The sequence below is a fragment of the Trichosurus vulpecula genome, chromosome 5, assembly GCF_011100635.1.
Source record: "Trichosurus vulpecula isolate mTriVul1 chromosome 5, mTriVul1.pri, whole genome shotgun sequence".
NCBI classification, from domain to species: Eukaryota; Metazoa; Chordata; class Mammalia; order Diprotodontia; family Phalangeridae; genus Trichosurus; species Trichosurus vulpecula.
The window spans coordinates 111,360,825-111,367,373 of NC_050577.1; the positions used below are offsets into that span (position 1 = coordinate 111,360,825).

Below are 6,549 nucleotides of genomic sequence, written 5' to 3' on the forward strand. Positions count from 1 at the left end.
CTCCTCATCTATTTCTTCTTATTAGCCAGGCAGTATATAGTATACTCTAATGACAAAACCAGTACTTTTTCTCCTTCCATTGTTAGCTTTAACTGAATACTTTGCAATGTTTTCCCCTTCTGGTGCCTAGATTTCCTCACACAAGAATACTTTATTTTTAAAATAAGTTTTTATTGATCTTTTTTTGTTTTGCACCAGAATCTCCCCCAGGATACTTCTCCCTCCCTTTTCAGTTTTATGGAATGCAAATTATTTATTTTATCTTTCGTAATTGCCTGTATCCCTTGCTTGATTAAGAAGACATCTCTTGTGCTCATTTCGGCAGCACATGTCCTAAAATTGGAACAATATAGAGAAGATTAGCATGGCCCCCACGCAAGGAGGAAACACAAATTTCTGAAGCGTTCCATATTTTTCCAAGTTCTAGTAACAACTTTAACTTCAAAAATGACACTTTCCAAAGAATTTTAAATTTCCCTGCCAGTTTTTAACTTCTATCATCTACTACAAGCTCAATTACAATTCAGCACTATCATTCAGGGTAACTTTTTGAAATAATTGGTGGATTGGTTCTATTCTTTGTACAGTGGATGGTTTTTGCATTGTTGGAATAGACTAGATAATGTGCTGTGTTCTCATACACATTACCAGTAATGATTCAGAAAAAAGTAGAGAATCTTTTGCCAAGTGTTCAGGAATGTAAGTTTAAAAAACTGTACCTGATTAAGATTCAACTATTTATACAGATTTACACTACAGTTTAATAAAAATATATTGTATAATATTTAATAAAATTAAATACATAAAATAAACTTTTCAACGGTAAAAAAAAAGACATCTCTTATTTATAGCTGTGAAAGGTACGATATACTTATCTTCTAGTCAGTCAGTAAGAATTTGTTAACTGCCTGCTATGTGCCAGCTATGATTTATAATATTATGATCATGTATTCATTTAGACTGTATTGGGGAATATGGTGTAAGGTATTGGACTCAGCCTAATTTCTGCCAGATTTCATTCTAGTTTTCTCAACAGTTTTTTTTAAAATAAAATAGATAATTTTTCCTAAGTATTTTATATTTTCAAGTTTGTCAAATGTTACGAGCTTCCGAAGCCTCGTAACTATGCTTGGGGTTCCCCCCAAGCCCCAGGCCTCTGCCTAAGCAAAGGGCCTGATCTCGCGGACAATGTACGGGGCGGAAGCTGAAAAGATGGTGAATGACTCCGTTTATTATTTCAGCAAGCAGCACATTTATACCTTTAGTGACGTAGGTACATTCTTTGGTTACGTGAGTGAAAGACAGGTAAAGCTAATACACCTGGGTCCTAGGACTGCCCCAACTCCGCCTACTCTCCTCCTCTTCTCTTCCTGCACTACCCGAAGCTCCCTGCAGGCAGGCAGTCCAGGTAAAGAACCGGAAGTTCCACACGCTCTGCCAGAGAGCCGGAAGTTCCACGTGGTCAGGCAGGTCCGGGCACAGGCAAAGACCTGGAATTGCCAGGGAGGCAACAAAGGCGAGACCCCTCCTCCTGGCTCCACTCACATCCCAAAGCCCTGAGTTTACCTCAGCAGGCCCCTGGGCCTGGAGGTCCGAGGAGGACAGGGCTTGGCTCCAACTCGGCCCGTAACAGTCAAACACCGGATTATTTAGTTCCATTTTTTTCCATTTCTACCTTGTCGAATTGTTGTATTAACCTACCTCATTATTTTTAGCCTTGCCATATGGTTTCCATAACTTTTGTTTTACAATAAAATTCAAGGTCTGGAAGTGCCATTCCCCTTTCATTCCTACTTCCTTTCATTATTTTCCTTGATATTCAGATCTTTTATTTTTCCAAGTGAATTTTGTTATTATTTTATAAAGTTCTACAAAATGTCTCTTTCATAAATTGATTGTTATAGCATTAAAATGCAAATTAAGTCTGGTAGTATTGTCACAGCCCAAGCACTAAATATCCCTCCAGATAATTAATCTTCCTTAGGGACCACTTTGTAATTAAATCTGTATGGGACAGAATTTTCAAATAATAGAAGAGGCATCTTTAGGAGAAGCAAAGTGAATTCATTTTACAAACCTTGCAAGATTTGGGCACACCTCCACGATGGAGGAGGCAAGGTAAAAGGGAACGCTGCCTTAATTTATACTCTCCATGAAGATTCCTGCCCACCTCTATTCCTTCTCACCATTGGCTGGAAGGTGGTCTTACAGTCTAGGTGTGAAAACTAGAGAGAGGACCAAGGTTGATCCAGTCTGTTCAGGTTTTCCCTATCAGAACTCAACTATCCGGTGGGGTCTGAAAGTCTAGGAGAAGAAATAGGGGCAGGGAAGGGGGGAAGGAGAGATCTTCCTGGAGCAGAGAACAAATAGCTCACTGGTAGTCCATTAGATAATCCTATATGGTGCTAAACATCTGAGAGAGGGGGAAGGGCACGCCCACAGCTCCAGGCCCTGACCTTCCAGTGTCACCCAAGGCCAAATCCCAAGCCTCTCCTACTCCCTCAGACATTCCCTATTTCAGAACTATGAGAAGAATGTAACCCCTGTATTTTACCCTGTGAAGTATTCACAATTATCCATCCCATTCAAATCTATACAAGTATTTTATGTGCTTTTGTAGATTGATCCCCAAATATTTTGTGCATTTTTAAAATTATTTATAATGAGATTTTCCTTTCTGTTACTGCCTCTTGGATTATTTTATTATGATAGAGAAATGCCACTGAATTTTGAGGATTTTTTTTTAGTCTGCAACATGAATGAAGCCATTAATTAATTCATATCATTTCTGATTTCTAAGATTTTCCAAATAAATTACCACACCAGCAGCAATTAAGGATAGTTTTATCTCTTCTTTATCTTTACACTTTTAATTTTTCTCTTGTCTTTTTTGCTATTGTTAGTGTTTCCAGAACTATATCAATAATAGTGGGAGTCTTTGCTTTATCCTACTTTTATTAGAAAATGAGTTTATACTCATTTCATGCTATCCTCACTTTCGGTTTTAAATAGATATTTTAATATTTTTTAAAAAGGTCACTCTCTGCCTATTCTAGATATATGTATGTATGTATTATGTATGTACATATAAATACATAAATGTTTGTTGCATTTTATCAAAGGCTTTTTCTACATTTTTTGAGAAAATTGCATTGGTTTTTGATTTTTTTTTGTTTTTCTTATGACCCATTCAGTTGCTTCCTCTTCAGGAAGACCCACAAATCCATTTTAAGTTCTAAATATACAGCCATTCTTTTCCTTCTCTTCCTCTTCTGTGTAACACTCTTTCACTCTCCAACAACCTCATACATATCCAATCTGCCATGTTACCTCTCAGATCCCTCTTTTCTCATAGAAACCCCTGGTAATACTCATTTTCCCTAACAATTTGGAGTCTCTTTAACATCTCCTCCTCCTACTCCTAAGAGGGATGTAATTCTACGCTTTGGAAAACAGATAGTAATCATTTGGTTGAGGTACACATATTCGATGTATGTCATTCCACAATAAGAACATTTATATAGTGATTACAATGTGTCAGGCACTGTGCTAAATGCTTTACAAATATCATGTCATTGGATCCTCACAACCCTGAGAGATAGGTGCTGTTCTTATCCTCATATTACAGATGAGGAAACTGAGGTAAATGGAAGTTAAGTGATTTACCCAGGATCACACAGCTAGTAAGCATCTGAGGCTGAATTTGAACTCAGGGCTTCCTGACTCCAGGACCAACACTCTATGCACAGTACCACCTAGATTTCTTTTTTTTTTTTTTGAAAGTTTTCTCAAATGGTCTTTCTCTTTTGGACATGCAGCGTATTGCATTCCAGACACACACATGCCAGTCATCTCACAAGCTAACAATTAAATCTGAGCTTTAAAAACAAGGAGTTCAAGCACATACACGCACACACACACACACACACACACACACACACACACACACACACACCAACCAAGAGACTGGTCAGACAGCATGGAAAGTTTATAACAAATTATGTTGTATTTTGTGGCAGACAGCATCCTTATTCTTCTAAGAAGTCTAGCAACAATTCAATTTGTATAATGTATTTGTAAAAGGCTATCATCTTCAACTATATTATTCACACCAGGACACAAAAGCCAGGATAAAATGAGCACAGTGTTCTGACCTACCTACACATGGATAACCATTAAACATTAGTTGCTTGGTGCTAGTCTAACAGGAGGCCTTTAAAAAGTGTAGTGCTCAAAGAGCAAAGCAAATCAATTCCCTTTTAAATACTCACAAGGCAATAGAAAACTTAGCATATATGTTAATAAAATCATGTGCAAAGAATTATCAAGGTGACTGTCTAATAAAACCATTTAAAATGTCTTGAAGTGATTTTCCCCCCATAAACATCTTTGGGCCTGTATATAGTAGCATAAATATTAACACAATTTAGATTCATTCTAGAAATAGTTTGACTTCAGACCAAACTTATATTTACAAAACAACTACCGTCATCTGCAACAGTAGCTAACAAAGGCAAAGACTCAGTCCAGCTGGAGTGGACCAGGCTGTTGGCTACTTTTGCCATTTGGCTTCTTAAAAAGGAAAACCAAAGATGAAGCTTTTTTTCTTTAAAAAAAAACATAAAAATTGACACTAAGTGTAAACGTTTGTAGCTACAGGCACTAGATATCAGGTACCTTTCCTTGTATATGATTAACATCACATTACATTCTAAGTGAAGTCATTCTGGACTTTATGATCATGCTAGAGTGGCTGCATTGGAAAATGTCAAAAAGAAGCAAAATCACACACTCAAGAAAAAGCACTAGAAGTAATTAGAAAATAAAATAATAGCTAATACAACTGACAACTGGATTCAATTTGCCCTTTGTGTATAGCTTGTATTGTTGCCGAGTATCTGATATCTGAAATCTGTAATTCTTATTTTACTATTCATAACCCTAGAGGTGAGTAACTATTACATATCCTTTTACAAAACTAAAAGCATATGCTGGGTCCTCCATCTACCTTTCAGCCTGTAACCTCCTTTAAAGTCCCAATACCCAAAAGACAACTTCTATAGCAACTGGATTGTGAAATGGAGAAGTTTGGAAGGCGATATTGCTTCTTGACATAGAGTAGCCTAGCTTGGCCTCATTGTCGATGAAGGACATGAGCCTTTGTAGGTCTTGAATTCCCCTTGGCCCTTCTTGACCGCTTGAATTAATAGAGCTTTGAAGTTTTCCAAATGGCAAAGAGATGCAATCTTCTCATCAGTATCTGCCATTGGATGCTCTATAAAAGTGGCATAAGGCAGATTTGTGGACCAGGGATTCCATTGGAGGAAACTCTAACTCTCCGTAAGAAATGGTATCAGTTGCATTTAACGCTATTTTAACTACCTGCTGGCATTGTGGATTAATGAAGTCATATTTACAGATGAGCAGAAATTGGCCTGCGAGGAGAACCAGCCACTCCTTTTCCTTGTTCCAATGGTCAGCCTCCATCAGCAGCCACATGCCCTGCACCTCTCCATCCTCGGTGGGCAGCACCACTAAACAGATCTCCCCTACAGCCTGTTCCACCGTCCCAGGCCGGGGTCGTGCACACTGAGCGGCCACAGCATTTGGCACACTGGGATCCTGCCTCCGGCCCCGTGCCCTTCACCGTCACGCCCACGCCACCGTAGGTCTGGATCAGCATCGTGGAGCTCGTGCCCGCTGAGTCCACCGAATCCCGCAGCTGCAGCATGGCCGCCTTCACCCACCACCTAGATTTCTAAGCATACTCTTTAAACTATGTGTGAGTTTTTGCATTTCAAGCCCATATCCTAGTTAACATTTTATAGCTTTTTAATCACCTCTTAATAATTTAAAAATGCCACTCAGCTTCCTTTCCTTAACCTTAACAAAAGAACAGCCACTCTCAGCTTCCCTTTAGCCTTGCAACAACGTCTTATCCATTTCACCAATCTCCTCACCCACCAATTCATTCTATTCATTTCCTTTCCCCCTCTAATTGTTTCAGCTAACTTTTCTTACCTACCTTGCCCTGCCTTTCCAAATATCTTCTTTTTATTCATCTTGTGTCTGTTTCTTCATATTGTGCTCCATATTACCTTGTCTTTTATATCCTTAATTATTCTTGATCTTGATTCTTTTTCACCCAGAAGTAGAATTTCAAACAGTATCATGTCCTAGAGATTGTTCTTCATATTTTTTCTTAATTTTTCCAAATTTTGCTAAATTTCTTCACCCTAAATTCAACCCCTGAGATGCTTCACTTGTCTAAACTTCTCCCAGTCACATATATGATTTCTTTCTCCTCATTCAGCTCAAATAATTTTCTTTTCTTCTACTCTTCCAACAACTTTCTCCCACAGAAGTCAACAGTAAAAAGGCCGAGATACCAAAACTATGGAAAAAAATGTTTGACCTTACTAATGCTTAAAAAAAAGTGACTGACAAAGCCTATATGTCTAATTTGTTTTCATCTAAATAAAATTGCTATAATAATCATCTGGGACCGTGGAACAGGCTGTAGAGGAGTTCCGTTTAGTGGTCCTGCCC

General features: G+C 38.3%; 1 non-coding gene and 1 pseudogene across 1 annotated transcript; one reads left to right on the plus strand and one right to left on the minus strand.

Annotated features, from left to right (window-relative positions):
• The first annotated feature begins 309 nt into the window (after nt 1-309).
• On the plus strand, nt 310-416 carry LOC118852524. The gene has a single exon (XR_005010596.1). It is a non-coding gene; the product is annotated as a U6 spliceosomal RNA (small nuclear RNA).
• Nucleotides 417-5,028: 4,612 nt separating this feature from the next.
• Nucleotides 5,029-5,731, minus strand: LOC118851035 (annotated as a pseudogene).
• Between the last annotated feature and the right edge of the window lie 818 nt (nt 5,732-6,549).